At 44.8% G+C, this 15,177-nt stretch overlaps 1 protein-coding gene and 1 long non-coding RNA gene across 3 annotated transcripts in view; one reads left to right on the top strand and one right to left on the bottom strand.

Annotated features, from left to right (window-relative positions):
• The window catches only part of ANKRD6 (ankyrin repeat domain 6), a 283,459-nt gene extending 274,790 nt beyond the window's left edge, over positions 1-8,669 (bottom strand). For both annotated transcript variants that reach the window (XM_079938871.1, XM_079938873.1), the window contains exon 1: positions 8,484-8,669. The gene's annotated coding sequence lies outside the window, so the exon portion shown is untranslated. The remainder of the gene's footprint in view (positions 1-8,483) is intronic.
• Positions 8,670-9,287: 618 nt separating this feature from the next.
• Positions 9,288-9,887, top strand: LOC307195255. The gene is made up of 3 exons (XR_013830761.1): positions 9,288-9,336; positions 9,592-9,641; positions 9,846-9,887. It is a non-coding gene; the product is annotated as an uncharacterized lncRNA (long non-coding RNA).
• The last annotated feature ends 5,290 nt before the right edge of the window (positions 9,888-15,177 follow it).

The raw sequence follows: 15,177 nt of genomic DNA, 5'->3' as shown, positions 1-15,177 counted from the left end.
ACAGTTCACTTGGTATTTTCTAGATAGAAAGTAAGTTTAAAAACTAACACTAGGGACTTCCCTGGTGGTGCAGTGGTAAAGAATCCACCTGCCAATGCAGGGGACATGGGTTCGAGCCCTGGTCTGGGAAGATCCCACATTCTGTGGAACAACTAAGCCAGTGTGCCACAACTACTGAGCCTGCGCTCTAGAGCCTGCAAGCCACAACTACTGAGCCCGCATGCCACAACTACTGAAGCCCACGCGCCTAGACCCCATGCTCCGCAACAAGAGAAGCCACTGCAATGAGAAGCCCGCACACCACAACGAAGACCCAACGCAGCCAAAAATAACTTAATTAATTTAAAAACAAAAAACTGGCATAAGACATGTTATCCCTTCCAAAGAAAGAGAAATAACTTTTATTTTTGTGAAAAATCTGAACTGAAAATTTCCAAGTCAAATTGTTCATGATTTATTTTCATCCTCAATAATAAATTCAAATCACTACCATCTAACTATAATAAAATAGGTTCATCTCAGGCTTCCCTGGCAGCGCAGTGGTTAAGAATCTGCCTGCCAGTGCAGGGGACACATGTTCAAGCCCTGGTCCGGGAAGATCCCACATGCCACGGAGCAACTAAGCCCACGCGCCACAACTACTGAGCCTGCACTCTAGAGCCTGCGAGCCATAACTACTGAGCCCGCGTGCTACAACTACTGAAGCCTGCGTGCCTAGAGCCCATGCTCCGTGACAAGAGAAGCCACCGCAATGAGAAGCTCACACACTGCAACGAAGAGTAGTCCCCGCTCGCCGCAACTAGAGGAAGCCCGTGCGCAGCAACAAAGACCCAACACAGCCAAATATAAATAAATAAAAAATAAATAAATTTTTTTAAAAAATAGGTCCAATCTCATGTCATTACATTTTCACCTCTCATTAAGCAAATATTTTAGTTACTCGAAGATCTAAATAGTTCTATTACGGGAACAAAGTATTTTTTTAGTACATTTGATTAATAATGAATTTTCTTGTGTAATTTTTTAAACTTTTTAACTAATTTATTTTTCTGATTATAAACTAAATATATGTTCATTGTAAGAAGACTTAAAATTTCCATAAAGATGCAGAGAGGCAAAAACACCCATGCTCCTAAAACTCACCACCTAGAGGCAATCTCCTAGTATATCAGATTCCCCTGGGACTTTCCTAGAGTTAGAATAAAATGCTGACATTTTTAAAAACTGAAAACTCTAATTTACTGAAAAAAGAATATAAATTTTCTGACCTTGGAATCAGGTTTTAGAATAAGATGGTACTTTGGGTTTATATTCTAAAATGTGAATACATGCATACATAGTCTGAAAGGACTCTACACAGTAAGCTATTGATGTTCATAATAAAAGGAAGTCATCAGGTTACATGAGGTTAACAATCTCATTAGCTCTCTTTGGCCCACAGACCATCAGGTTGATTCAAGGGCACCGATCTTTAGAAGTGAGGGAAAAAAAGAGTGTTGCTTTTACACTGTGAATATGAATGATTTCACAAAACCATACCTTTTAAAAAATAATATTTTGGTCTAGTCCTCTTAGTGAAGAGAAAACTGAGGCTCTGAGATATTTTCTAGAGCTCCACCGCAAGCTGGTGGCCAGGACTACACTACGTTTCCTAATGTCCATCCAATGTCCTTCCATCCCCCTCAAGGACCCCGGACGTGCCCCTCCATCCAACCCAACAAGACGATGGAGAACAGGGTTCCTAGAGCTAATGTGGAAAAGGTCACAACCTTGAAAGAACTAAGTTCTGTTTTCACCTCTTATCTACTTAATATCTGTAAGGAAAACTGACCTTATTCTTTTGTATTTATTCCTTTTACAAACATTTCTCAAAGCATATGTCCTTTACAAAAACAAAAATAAACCAAAAAAAAAAAAAAAAGCCTTGCTGATTCCTGTTTAGCTATTAATACTAGTTTACTTCGAACTACCTCTCCATTCTTAGTTACTATCTGCTGATATCTATCTCCATTAAATTCACCTTTTTTTATTTTTTTATAAATTCATTTATTTATTTAATTTTTGGCTGCGTTGGGTCTTTGTTGCTGCATGCAGGCTTTCTCTAGTTGCGGCGAGCGGGGGCTACTCTTCGTTGTGGTGTGAGGCCTTCTCATTGCAGTGGCTCCTCTTGTTGCGGAGCACGGGCTCTAGGCGCGCAGGATTCAGTAGTTGTGGCGCACAGGCTTAGCTGCTCCGCGGCATGTGGAATCTTCCCAACCCAGGGCTCGAACCCATGTTTCCTGCATTGCCAGGTGGATTCTTAACCACTGCGCCACCAGGGAAGTCCCAAATCCACCTTTTTTTAAAGAATGCTTTTTACTATCATGGACAGAAATATTTCCCATAATCTCCATTCTGGAACTGAAGACAAATCAGTGATGTAGATGAAATTAAGTCCATTCAGCTACCAATAAACTCCCAAATTTAAATTAAATCTTTTCCTCCTTACATACCCTTTCCTAGTTTTACATGAAGATATTAAGAGTCAAGCAGTTCCCAGATGGTCAACAGACACATGAAAAGATGCCAATATTGCTAATCATCAGGGAGATGCAAATCAAAACCACAATGAGACATCACCTCACACCTGTCAGCATGACTATCATCAAAAAGAACACAAATAACAAATGCTGGAGAGGGTGTGGAGAAAAAGGAACCCTCTTGCATTGTTGGTGGGAATGAAAACTGGTGCAGCCACTATGGAAGACAATATGGAGGTTTCTCAAAAAGCTAAATATAGAACTACCACGTGACCCAGCAATTCCACTCCTGGGTAAATATCTGAAAAAAACAAAAACACTAACTCGAAAAGATACATGCACCCCTGTGTTCACAGCAGCATTATTTACAATTGCCGAGATATGGAAGCAACCTAAGTGTCCATCAACAGATGAATGGACAGGATTTCCCTGGTGGCGCAGTGGTTGAGAACCCGCCTGCCAATGCAGGGGACACGGGTTCGAGCCCTGTCCAGGAAGATCCCACATGCCACAGAGCAACTAAGCCCGTGTGCCACAACTACTAAGCCTGTGCTCTAGAGCCCGCGTGCCACAACTACTGAGCCAGCATGCCTAGAGCCCGTGCTCTGCAACAAGAGAAGCCACCGCAATGAGAAGCCCGCGCACTGCAATGAAGAGTAGCCCCCGCTCGCCACAACTAGAGAAAGCCTGCACGCAGCAACAAAGACCCAACACAGTCCAAAATAAATAAATAAATGTATTAATAAAAACAGATGAATGGATAAAGAAGATGTGGTATATATATACATAAACACATGGGAATATTATTCAGCCATAAAAAAGAATGAATTTTGCCATTTACAGCAACATGGATGGACTTGGAGGGCATTATGCTAAGTGAAATAAGTCAGACAGAGAAAGACAAATACTGTATGGCATCACTAATATGTGGAATCTAAAAAATACAACAAACTAGTGAATACAACAAAAAAAAGAAGAAGACTCACAGATACAGAGAACAAACTAATGGTTACCAGTGGGAAGAGGGAGGGAGGAGGGGCAGTATAGCAGTAGGGGACTAAGAGATACAAACTATTAGGTATAAAATAAGCTACAAGAACATATTGTACAACATAGAGAATATAGCCAATATTTTATAATAACTAAAAATGGATTACAGCCTTTAAGAAAAAGAGTCAAGCATTTTGCAAAGCACTTTGTGCCTAATATCAGATTCTAATAGTTAAACGGATGCTCAAACTTTGACTCTCAATTTTCTTTTAATTAAGAGTTGCAGACAAAAAGTAGAAAGCAATTCATTCTAATCCACATTTTATTATCTACAATGCAGTTTTCTACTTTATACCCTAAAACCATAAGGCGTTGAGTATTATCTATAAAAATACTGAATTACCATGTTGTATACCTGAAACTAATATAATATTGTTAAGTCAGCTGTACTTTAGAAAAAGAAGATGTTGAGTGTTAAATATAATCAGCTTAACCCAAGGCAAGATATGAAATTCTTATTTTTTAAGAAAGGAGCAATATGTTAAGTAAAAATAATGCTGATAATTTATAGATGGGCGTGAAATGGAAAAAATGGAATTATCAGTTCAGAAGAATCAAATACTTTCTCACACACAAACATATATCCAAATTTTATAGAGGGAGAAGAAAACCCTCAACATTATAAACCAAAACAAACAGAAAAAATTTTATGTCAATCTGGAAGCATCGCCTATGGTTCTGTATAGGCTTCCCAATGATAACTGACTGAAGAAAGCAACAATAAGAATCTACAACTAGGCTAGGGAAACATCACTATTGAGTGTATTCTCACAAATTGTTAAAATATCACCTGGTCCTAGCTTACGCTTGGGATCTGGGCAAGGAATAGGACAAGGGAGGAAAGGTCTATGTTACCTAAAAGGCACCGTGACAGCCATCTGTGACATCGCTATCCAAGTCAACCTTTCCTTGGAGGATTAACAAGTACCACTTATTGATAGGAATTATCATGGGATGCTCTACAATTTAATAAAAACTGTTTAATCTGAAAAGATTATCTGCTCTCTGTGCCAAAAGTATATATTAAATCCTACTTGAAACATTTCTTGGCCTGTAACCTACATCCAAACTTCCCAAGACTTTGTCTTATGACAAAGTTCAGGCTCAATCCAATCAGTTATGACCTCCTCCCCAAACCAGGGCACATGGTGGCAAATGAAAATGAGTATTCCAAGGATGGTCTGAAAAATCAAAGTGTCACAATGGTACACCAGAGTTTTCTGTTTGAAAATGATAAATCATCCTATAATGTGAACTAATTACCTCATAGTTTATTTGCTAAGGTTGAGATTTCAAGCACTGGCTATTCTTAAATAGGGGCAATGACATACACCTATTACTGGACATTCATTTAGTACTATTTAACAATCATTAAAACAGCTACCATTTCTTGAGACTCCATTATATTCCAGGGCTTTGGTAGATGGTTTTACATACGTTATCTAGTTTAATCCTCTGAATGACCCTTATGAGGAAGGCTCTAGCCACTCCATTTTACGCAGAGGAGAAAACCCAGATGTAGCCCACTGTACCCAGAAGCTTAACCTGGGGCTACTTCAGGCAGACACCTTCCTTAGTAACTGATCTCCCTTGGGAAGGGGGTTTTACCTTAGACCAACAATTCCCCAACTGTGCGCCAAGGCGCTCAGGAGCTGTAGAAAATGCACAGGGGAAACGTAGGATTTTTGAAAATTTCAAGGGAAACACAGTGTACTCAATGTGCTGGACACTGAACTTACAGACTGGAGGAGTCCACAGCTTCAACATCAGATCCCATTACATTCCTATCAATGACATCATTTATCTCTGCAAAGCTTGGGTTTTCAGTGGTTGCTGTGATAAAAAGCAAGTGCTGCAGAAAAATTAACGTGGGACAGGAAATGAGATTGGGATCCAATCTGATCCCAAAGTTCGTGTGTGCAGCACACACACACACACATCCTCTTTGTAGCTGTGGTTATTTAAGAATGATATAAATTTTTTTCTCTCAGTTTATGTGCATTCTTTTTTTTTCAAACAGCTTTTGTATGTTGTTAGGATATAAATACTTATTACGTTATTTCAACCTAACTACTACTAACTACCTAAATCTAGGGACACTGAAAAAATTACTTAGATACTAAGGGGGCCATGAACCAAGTTTAGGAATCTTTGCCTTAACCAAGAAATGTCAGAATGTGTAAGATTCACAGAGGAGACCTGTGATTCAGCCCAAAGGAATAACTTAAGGTCCCTAACACAAATATCATAACCAGAAAAAGAAGAATTTAGGTTAAAACCGTTTTTAAAGGTCACTCTCAGCAGGCTTAATCCTTCAAATCCCATACAATGTCCCCTGGAAAACTGGTATTTTTTTTAAACACTTCTAAAACACATGCACACTAATTACTGTTTTTCCACTTCTTAGAGACTCAAGCAAAGCTTTCAAAATTATAGCCTCCAAGCTATGTTGAAAGAGACTGGCCCTCCCCGACACAGACAGAACACACCCACAGAACCTGTGCCAAAGGAAACTGGGGGCAGACCCTGACAGCCAGCCTGCCCGTCCCAGCACTTTGATACTTTCAGCTTTCTGTGGTTTGCATCTTACTCTCAATATCCTGCTTTTACGTTCTACAGGAATGCTCCAGGTTATTGTGGAAAGGCTTGTTTGGAAACTTCCCTTCCACAGAGTTTTTCATGTAAGATATTAAGGTGAAAAGCAAGGGGAAAATAAACACAAAATCCAGACTATCAGTTCCTTGGGGAGAGAGAGAGAAGTAAGTGGAATGCCACAGGGAGGAGTGCTCGGGCCTGCAAGGTTCTGAGGATGCCCTGGTTCTTCAGCTGGGTGATGGGTACCCGGGTGTGCCTTGTGTTCTTCTTCTTTAATTTGCACCTCTCCGTTTGATACTTTCTGAATGTATGATATAGGCCACAGTGGCAGCACCAGAATTTCAATATGCGAGGGCCTTGGGAGTTGAAAGAGTACTTCGTCTCTAAGCAGAGTTGGATCACAAGCCGTCTGCTTTTACTTGGATTATATGCTTACCTGGAGGGGCTCTGGAGAGGCTGATGAGTTTGAGTGGGAAGCTAAGGTTAATTTTTGGTGCCACCACCGAACAAGGAGTCAACAAATTAGCATTTTGTTATCACCCTTGGTTTATACCTCCCAACAACATGCAACCAGTTGTTTTCTGGGCTCTTACTCCTTTACACCCTTCTTCCACTCTCCCCATCTCATTTAGGACCTAGAGAGCAGAAAACTCTTCCAATTTTAATTTATATCCCTAGTCAAAAAAAAATTCTTCATTTACCAGATACTAAGCACCTGCTAGGGATGAGGAAAGCTAAATATGTATAGTCCAGCACCTACTACAGCAGAACAACAGGCTGCTATTGCCGTTTTAAGGATGGGAAACTACGTCAGAGACCATCAGTACACTGTGGGACCACCGTGGACCCAGGGGTGTTTGTGTCACTGCCCAAGTGCTTCCCACTTCCATTGGCCTAACAGACATTAGCTCAATGTGAATGAATATCACCATCCAACAGACTCACAAAAAGGATGCCCAACCTTCAAGAGCGCTCTGCCGAGCTTTTCACTTGCATCATTTCACTTAATTTCTACAACCGTACCCCCAGGCTATGTGTCATACACCTAGTTTACAATTCTAAAAACTGAGGTTTAAAGAAGTGGGTCTTCCGATGTCACACACCTAACAAGTGGCATCAAGACTCAATCTCATGACCCCAAAGGGGATCTCTCAACCACCACTTAAACCATCTCACCATGCTTTAGGGAAAACATTCTTTTTTTTTTTTTTTCTTTTTGGTCTATGTTGTGTCTTCGTTGCTGCACGCAGGCTTTCTCTAGTTGCAGCGAGCAGGGGCTGCTCTTCTTTCCAGCGTGCAGACTTCTCACCGCGGTGGCTTCTCTTGTTGCGGAGCACGCAGGCTTCGGTAGTTGTGGCTCACGGGCTCTAGAGCGCAGGCTCAGTAGTTGTGGCACACGGGCTTAGTTGCTCTGCGACATCTGGGATCTTCCTGGAGCAGGGCTCGAACCCGTGTCCCCTGCATTGGCAGGTGGATTCTTAACTACTGCGCCACCAGGTAAGCCCCGGGAAAACATTCTTGACCCGCTCTAGGAAACGGACGCTCCTCTAGGGTCACAAATAAGACTCCACTTCCCCTCCCGCCCCTCAAATCTACCGGAAGCACCACACCGAAATTTCCAAGACAAGTGTCCGGGAGCTGATGTCTGAACTCAAACCAAACAATGTGCTCGCTCCCTTGAGCCCGGGGAGATGCCACTTTCTAACTCTTTACAGAGCTTAAGTCCAGCCAGAGCGGACCTCCCCGGGGTAGGGCAGCCCCACGGTCCGGCGCCTGCAGCCCTCTGTGGTCCTCGAAGGGGTGAGGGAAGGGGTCAGGCTGCTGTCGCGTCCGAGCCGAGCCCGGTCACTCGGAGGCCGGCCCGCAGGCCCAGGGACGGCGGGGGACGCTGGCCACCAGACGGGACCCTCCCTTACGCCCGAAGACGGCCGGCCTCCGCACCCGGTCTGGGACCCCCGCCCCGCCCCCCACTTTCTACAAACTCTTAGAGCTCACTGGAGAAAGAGGAGGGGGACGAGCAAAGACGAGAAAGTTCTCTGCCTCCTCCCACCAAAGTTCTATATTCTAGGGAAGCAACTGAAGGAAAGAGACAAGGGAGGTGCCCCAGGAAGGACCCCCCCTCCCACGCCGGCTTCCCCAGAGGCCGCAGAAAAAGGGGCAACGCGCTCTGTCTGGGACTCCTCCCCAAACAGACAGCGACCTGGGGGCGCTCCCACCCGCGACACGGTCCTCCCGGGATGAGAAACCCCCCGAGAGTAGGGGACGCCTATCCTGGGATGAAGAGGGGTCTCGAAGGGACCCGGCGAGAGCACACGGTACCTTTCTCTCCGCGCCGCTGGGACCGACGCCGGCGACAGCGTGGGGGGCGAGGGGAGACGATGGGCACGGGCTCCCGCTGGCTCCGGCGGGCCCTGGGCCTCGGCGCCGCCCAGCGCCGCCGCCTCCTGCCGCCGCTCGCCGGTCTGCGCTCCCCGCTCCCGCAGGTTACCTGTGGCCGAGCCGCCGCGCCCGCCGCCCGCTCGGCGCCGCGCCCCGCCCCGCCGCGCCCCGCCCCGCCCCGCCGCGCCCCGCCCCGCCCCGCCGCGCCCGCGCTCCTAGGCTGGGGCCGCAGCGCCCCGCAGCGGCCGGTCAGGGCACGGCAGCGGCCCGAGGGGAGATGGGGCCTCCAGGGCCCTCGGGCTGGCCTTGGCCTGCAGCCAGCTCCCTGCTGGGCCGCTGCCGCTTCCGCGCCCTCCTGAGAGCCATCCTTATAAAGAGGGAGAGGAGCGGCGGATGCAGTTGGGTGAGGTTTTCCTGGCAGGGGTTGCCAGGAGGTTTGTAGGAGGGAGAGGGGATTCGGGTGGAGAAACCATCCCTCAACCTGTGGCCAAGTGTGTATTTCAATATGTTCGTAGTTCACTTAACCGGGATGTCTCAGAAGCTGAACAACAATGATGAATGATCCAGGCTCATTAGAAAGCTGGAGAAAAGAAAGGAAGCCTTTATTCCAAAAAGCTTGTCTGCTAATAGCTTGTCGGAAGCATCCCATACGAAACGGGCAAAAGCATTGAACGTTCCTGCCTCCTATATTCAAATCACACTTTACATACCATTAACTCGGTCTGGTTTTGTCTGTTTTTCACAGTCACTACTTCAGTATCTAGAAGAGTTCCCTGAACATAGCGAACACTCAGTAAGTTATTGTTGAATGAATGTATGAGTAGGACCTCATTCAACCTTTTGAAGAAGCGCGACAGGTATCTGCTCTCTGAACACAGAGAGCTGGAGAGGGAGGTGGGGAAACCTAGAATGGAGTTTCGGTCTTCCCTGAGCTTATTTTGAACCGGATTTTTCTTATCCCCTCTGAAATAGGCCTGGTTTCCAGGGAAAAAGAAACATGATGATCTCCTACTTTTTCTTAAGATATTTGTCTCCCTCTCTCCTTCAGGGAACATTAAGCAGGAGAAATCCAAACAGCCCTATGCATACCAGGAAAGGGTAAGTGCTTGATTTTCATCCACTACTTCTGAACTTCCCCCAACCCCAAAGGCATAGCTAGGGTTTTACGTGGCAGAGTGTGAAACCTCTCTTCTGAGTATCCTTTGGCTTTCTTCAGATTTGCCCCCATCCCTGTCGCTCCCCATCTAAAGCTGTTAGAACACATTTTCTTTCCGTGCTCATCAGCTCTGGATTTCTCTCCAGGCAGGTCACTGCTGAGTTCTAGGTGAACCCCCAAGGTCAAGGTAAGCACCCATTACCTTTCAACCTGATCATTTCCTTCTTATACTTTTCCAGATTAAAGACTTTTCCTAGCTATAGTCCCTTGAATAAACAACTAAAGCTAGAGTGCTGCATTCCTCCGGGAAGCTTTTATGACATCACCACAAGGTCGAGATGAGATGGAGTTTGAAGTTACATTCATGGGCAGTCAGAGCAATTGCACATTAATCCTGCTGAAAGGAACAGAAGCCAGCCTGTATGACATGTGAATGCTCCTGGGAACTGACGGGTCTGCAGTTGTTCCCGGACATTAGTTAATGGCAATTCCTGGCAGAGGGGCCTCATGAGAGCCAAAGCAGTCAGTGGGTGAGCTGCTTGGAGATCACGCTTGCTTGTCTCCAAGTGGGCACACAGTGTTTGGACACCTAATGAAAGGAGAATCCTAAAGCTCCCTGTATATGAGGGAGGCTCCCAGCCTGCAGTTCTGTTCTGCCTCTCTGTCCAGCTCCATCACAGCCAGCCTCATACATCCACCCCACTACTTTCTCCTTCTGCCTCATGAGAAAAAAGTTCTACTCTACCAATGACAGCTTTCACTGTTCTATGAGAATATAATCTGCTCCTATTTCCAGCAACATTTCTTTAACGAGTTGACTGCACTAGCTGTCTTTTGCGACATTAGCTGCAGTTGGTCCTTCAGCCCACCATTCTGACTTCCATCCCTTGCTAAGTCTTCCACTCACGAAACCTTACATGTGCTCCTCCGTGATCATACCCTCCTTGTCCTCCAGAGGAAACCACAGTCCGTAATTTTATGTTAATAATTCTCCTATCGAGGGCTTCCCTGGTGGTGCAGTGGTGAAGAATCCGCCTGCCAGTGCAGGAGACACGGGTTCGAGCCCTGGTCCGAGAAGATCCCACATGCTGTGGAGCAACTAAGCCCGTGCACCACAACTACTGAGCCTGCACTCTAGAGCCCACGAGCCACAACTACTGAAGTCCGCATGCCTAGAGGCCGTGCTCCGCAACAAGAGAAGCCACCACAATGAGAAGCCCGTGCACCATAAGGAAGAGTAGCCCCTGCTCGCCACAACCAGAGAAAAAGCCCGCACGCAGCAATGAAGACCCAACGCAGCCAAAAATAAAATAAATAAATAAAATAAAATAATTAAAAAAATAATAATTCTCATCACAAACATATGTAGCCCTAAATACTGTATTGTTCAGTTTTGCCTGGTTTTGAACTTTTCTGTAAGTGGAAACATTCTGCATGATTCCTATGCAACTTGCTTTTTTCACTTAGCATTCTGTTTCTGAGATTCGACTATTCAGTTCCTCTGTCTTTTTTTTTTTTTGCGGTATGCGGGCCTCTCACTGTTGTGGCCTCTCCCATTGCGGAGCACAGGCTTCTGACGCACAGGCTCAGTGGCCATGGCTCACGGGCCCAGCCGCTCCGCGGCATGTGGGATCTTCCTGAACCGGGGCACGATCCCCTGCATTGGCAGGCGGACTCTCAACCACTGCGCCACCAGGGAAGCCCTGTATTTCTCCAATTATAGGTATGATTGTTCATCTTTTTTTTTTTTTGCGGTACGCGGGCCTCTCACTGTTGTGGCCTCTCCCGTTGCGGAGCACAGGCTCCGGATGCGCAGGCTCAGCGGCCATGGCTCACGGGCCCAGCCGCTCCGCGGCATGTGAGATCTTCCCGGACCGGGGCACGAACCCGTGTCCCCTGCATCAGCAGGCAGACTCTCAACCACTGCACCACCAGGGAAACCCTGTCTTTTTTCCTATCTTATTATGCAATCAAAGACTTACAGTACACTGTGGAATAGGAGTGATGGTAGTGGGCCACCTTCTCAGTTCCTGATCTTGAGCTACTGATTATCTGATCTGTCTCCCTCACTCACTTTCAGTTATAAAGATAAAGGGGCCATGTTTATCAGTTCAAATGTGTTTGGCTGCTGGAAAGAGTGTGCTTGACTAGAGTGGTTTAAACACATAAAAAACTATATAATAAAAATATCTGGGTCTAGGCTCTATTATTCTACCGTACCACCTCAGTACTGGCTTTTGTCTTTGGCTTGACATCTAGGCAGGAGAAAGGGGCAGGCCTTCTCACTGTGTTTATTTTAATTTGAGAACAAATTCTTCACAGCTGCCCCTTAAATCTATTTTTCCTTTCATGTCATTGATCACAACTGGGTCACAAAGGTGAGGGGCTGGTTATCATACCCAGTGTAAACCAATCATGATTCAACCCCACTGAGCCTGGGCTTCCTTCCTCGAGTATGTTGATACTCAAGAACAGTTAAGGATATCAAACTAAGGACAAAGTGGTGGGGGGATTATGACACCAGCAATCTCTGCCTGACTTTGTTTGACTTTGTATTCCCTGTGCCTGGCCACATGAGGCACATGGTAGATATATTTGGAAGTTTCTATTCAGCTTTTCCCCCTTTTGTTCAGAGCTGTCTCCCCACTCATGAGGATAGACCTTTGCAGCCACAAGCTGCACCCCCAGCCATAGTGGACTGGGCCATTAATTCAGCATACTTATTGGCACTGGACCACCGTCAAGCTGCCATATTGCTCATAAAATACAACGTAAATGGTGCGCCCTAGAATTGTGCTTCAGAGAGGCTCTGACCACCGTGTTAGGCACTGAGAACAAAACAATGAGCGCAAGCAATGGTCCTAGAGTCTAGTGGTGAATACAGTCCTCAATCAAATATTAAATAATAGCTGAGGTACATGTGCTAAAGGAGTAGCAGTATATGGTCTTATGTAAAATATGATTGGGGCATTAGGAATGGATTACTGGCCTAAACTCAACTAATCAGATTTTCTTGCCTAGGAATCAAAAATAATAATAGCTAAAACTTATATTGTGCTCACCTTGAAAAATGATTTTACATAGTTTAATGGATTTAATTCTTTCTACAACCCTATTGAGGTATATAACATTATAAACAGTTGAGAGATGAGGAAATCAAGGCACAGAGAGGTTAAGTTTCTTGGTCTAGGTCACACAGCTAGTTAGGCTACCCAGGTAGCCTAGTTCCGGAAACTGAGCCCACTATCACTGGGCCTGGAAAGGTGGAGCAGCCATCTCCTGCCATCTGGTGGGGGAAGCACAGAAAGCCAGTTTTCATGCAGAGAGAGAAGAAGGAAGTGAGAAGTACAGAGAGAAGCAAAACCAAGTTCCCTTTCTAATGAAGCTGTGATTATCTCCTGATATATCCTGAGACACCTTTCCTAGGATCCTCTGAATATGACATAACTTCTGAATTCACCGATAGGTATATGATCCCGTTTCATCCATCCATCCCTCCTTCCCTCCGTCCACTTATAAAGGTTATATGTTGTATCAGCTAGGATACGTTTTACTGCAAAGTTCAGAAAACCCCACCTTCAGTGGTTTAAGTAGAACTTCCCAACTGGTTTGCCACCACTACTTGTGTGCCATAAATGGGTTACTGATATGGCCAAGTTATTGATCCCCTCAGCCTCTGGGACAGCTGGGCAGGGCCTGAGGCGGCCAAAGTCTCTGGGCCAGTCACCTCTGGCTGCAAGCAGCCTGTCCGTTTAGGTCAGTGTGCCGTATAAATATGTGTGCCATGACTGGTCAAGGTAGGGCAGCACTGACTTGAGAAATGGACTTTTAATTTTCTCAGGAAATAAGAAGTTTGGGGGTAGGCTTTTACAGGTTTGAGCACAGTAGTTCAGCAAGGTCATCCAGCGTCTTCCTTCTTTCTATTCTGCCATTTCCAGGACAGGCTTTAATCTTAAGGCCTGTTACCTCAAGGCTGCAAGATGGCTTTCCTAACTCCAAGTACCATGTTCTCACACAACTGTGTTCAGAGCAGGAAAGGGTGAGGAAGGGGGGTCAGGGGGCTCTTCTGATACCCTGACATCTTTTATTAGGAAGCAAACCCTTTCCTAGAAGTTCCCCAGCAGGATTCCCCCTATCTTCTTACTGACAAGACGTGAAGGAGTCTCAGAGTTTGAGTACTTTCCCCATTGCTAGTTTGGGAAACAGGAGAAGAGAAGAGGTTTGGGGATGGATGGTAAGTAGCTGACTGAGAGCATCTGCCATGTTTTTAGGTAACATTAAGTGGTATGTATAAGTGACAGTTCCCAGATTTCATTCTTGTAGATTTTTCTTATGGTTTTAAGTATTCTTTATTGAGGTATAGCTGATTTATAATATTATATTAGTTTCAGGCATACAACATAGTGATTCAAAATTTTTATAGATCATACTCCATTTAAAGTTATTATAAAATATTGGCTGTGTTCCCTGTGCCATACAGTATATCCTTGTAGCTTATTTATTTTATACATAGTAGTTTGTACCTCTTAATCCCCTACCTCTACTTGCCCCTCCCCCCTTTCCTTTCCCCACCGGTAACCACTAGTTTGTTCTCTATATCTGTGAGTCTTTTTCTGTTTTGTTATATTCATTTGTTTTATTTGTTTGCTTGTTTCATTTGTTTGCTTGTTTTGTTTTTTCAGATTCCACATATAAGTGATATATAGTGTTTGTCTCTGGGTTGATCCTGTTTGGAACTCTCTGTTATTCCTGGACTTGGATGTCTATCTCCCTTCCCAGGTTAGGGAAGTTTTTAGTTCTTTGTATTCAAATATGTTCTCCCTCCTTTCCCTCTCTCTCCTCCTTCTGGGACCCCTGTAATGCGAATGTTAGTACACTTGATATTGTCCCAGAAGTCTCTTAAGTTGTCTTCATTTCTTTTTATTCTTTTTTCTTTTTTCTGTTCGGCTTCAATGATTTCCATTACTCTATCTTCCAGCTCACTGATCTGTTCCTCTGTATCATCTAAACTACTGTTGATTCCTTCTAATGTATTTTTCATTTCAGTTATTGTATATTTTGTCTCTGTTTGGTTCTTCTTTATATTTTCTAACTCTTTGTTAAGAAATTTCTAACTTCTCACTCCGTTCATCCATTCTCCTCCCAAGTTCTTTGATCATCTTTATCATCATTACCTTGAACTCTTTCTCAGGTAGATTGCCCATTTCCACTTCACTTAGTTCTCCTCCTGGGGTTTTAGCCTATTCCTTCATTTGGAACACGTTCCTCTGTTATCTCATTTTTCCTAGTTTGCTCTTTTTATTTCTATGTATCTGCTAGGTTGATTTTGTTTCCTGACCTTGGAGAATTGGCCTTTTGAGGAGATGTCCTATGCGCCCTGGCAGTGCACTCCCCTCTGGCCACCAGAGCTATATGCTCTAGGGATGCCCCCATGTGGGCAACATGCGTCCTTCTGTTGTGGCGAGCTGATTACTATGG

This window comes from Stenella coeruleoalba (assembly GCF_951394435.1).
Source record: "Stenella coeruleoalba genome assembly, chromosome: 12".
In the NCBI taxonomy this organism is placed as follows: domain Eukaryota; kingdom Metazoa; phylum Chordata; class Mammalia; order Artiodactyla; family Delphinidae; genus Stenella; species Stenella coeruleoalba.
This window is presented reverse-complemented; position numbering and strand designations above follow the sequence as displayed.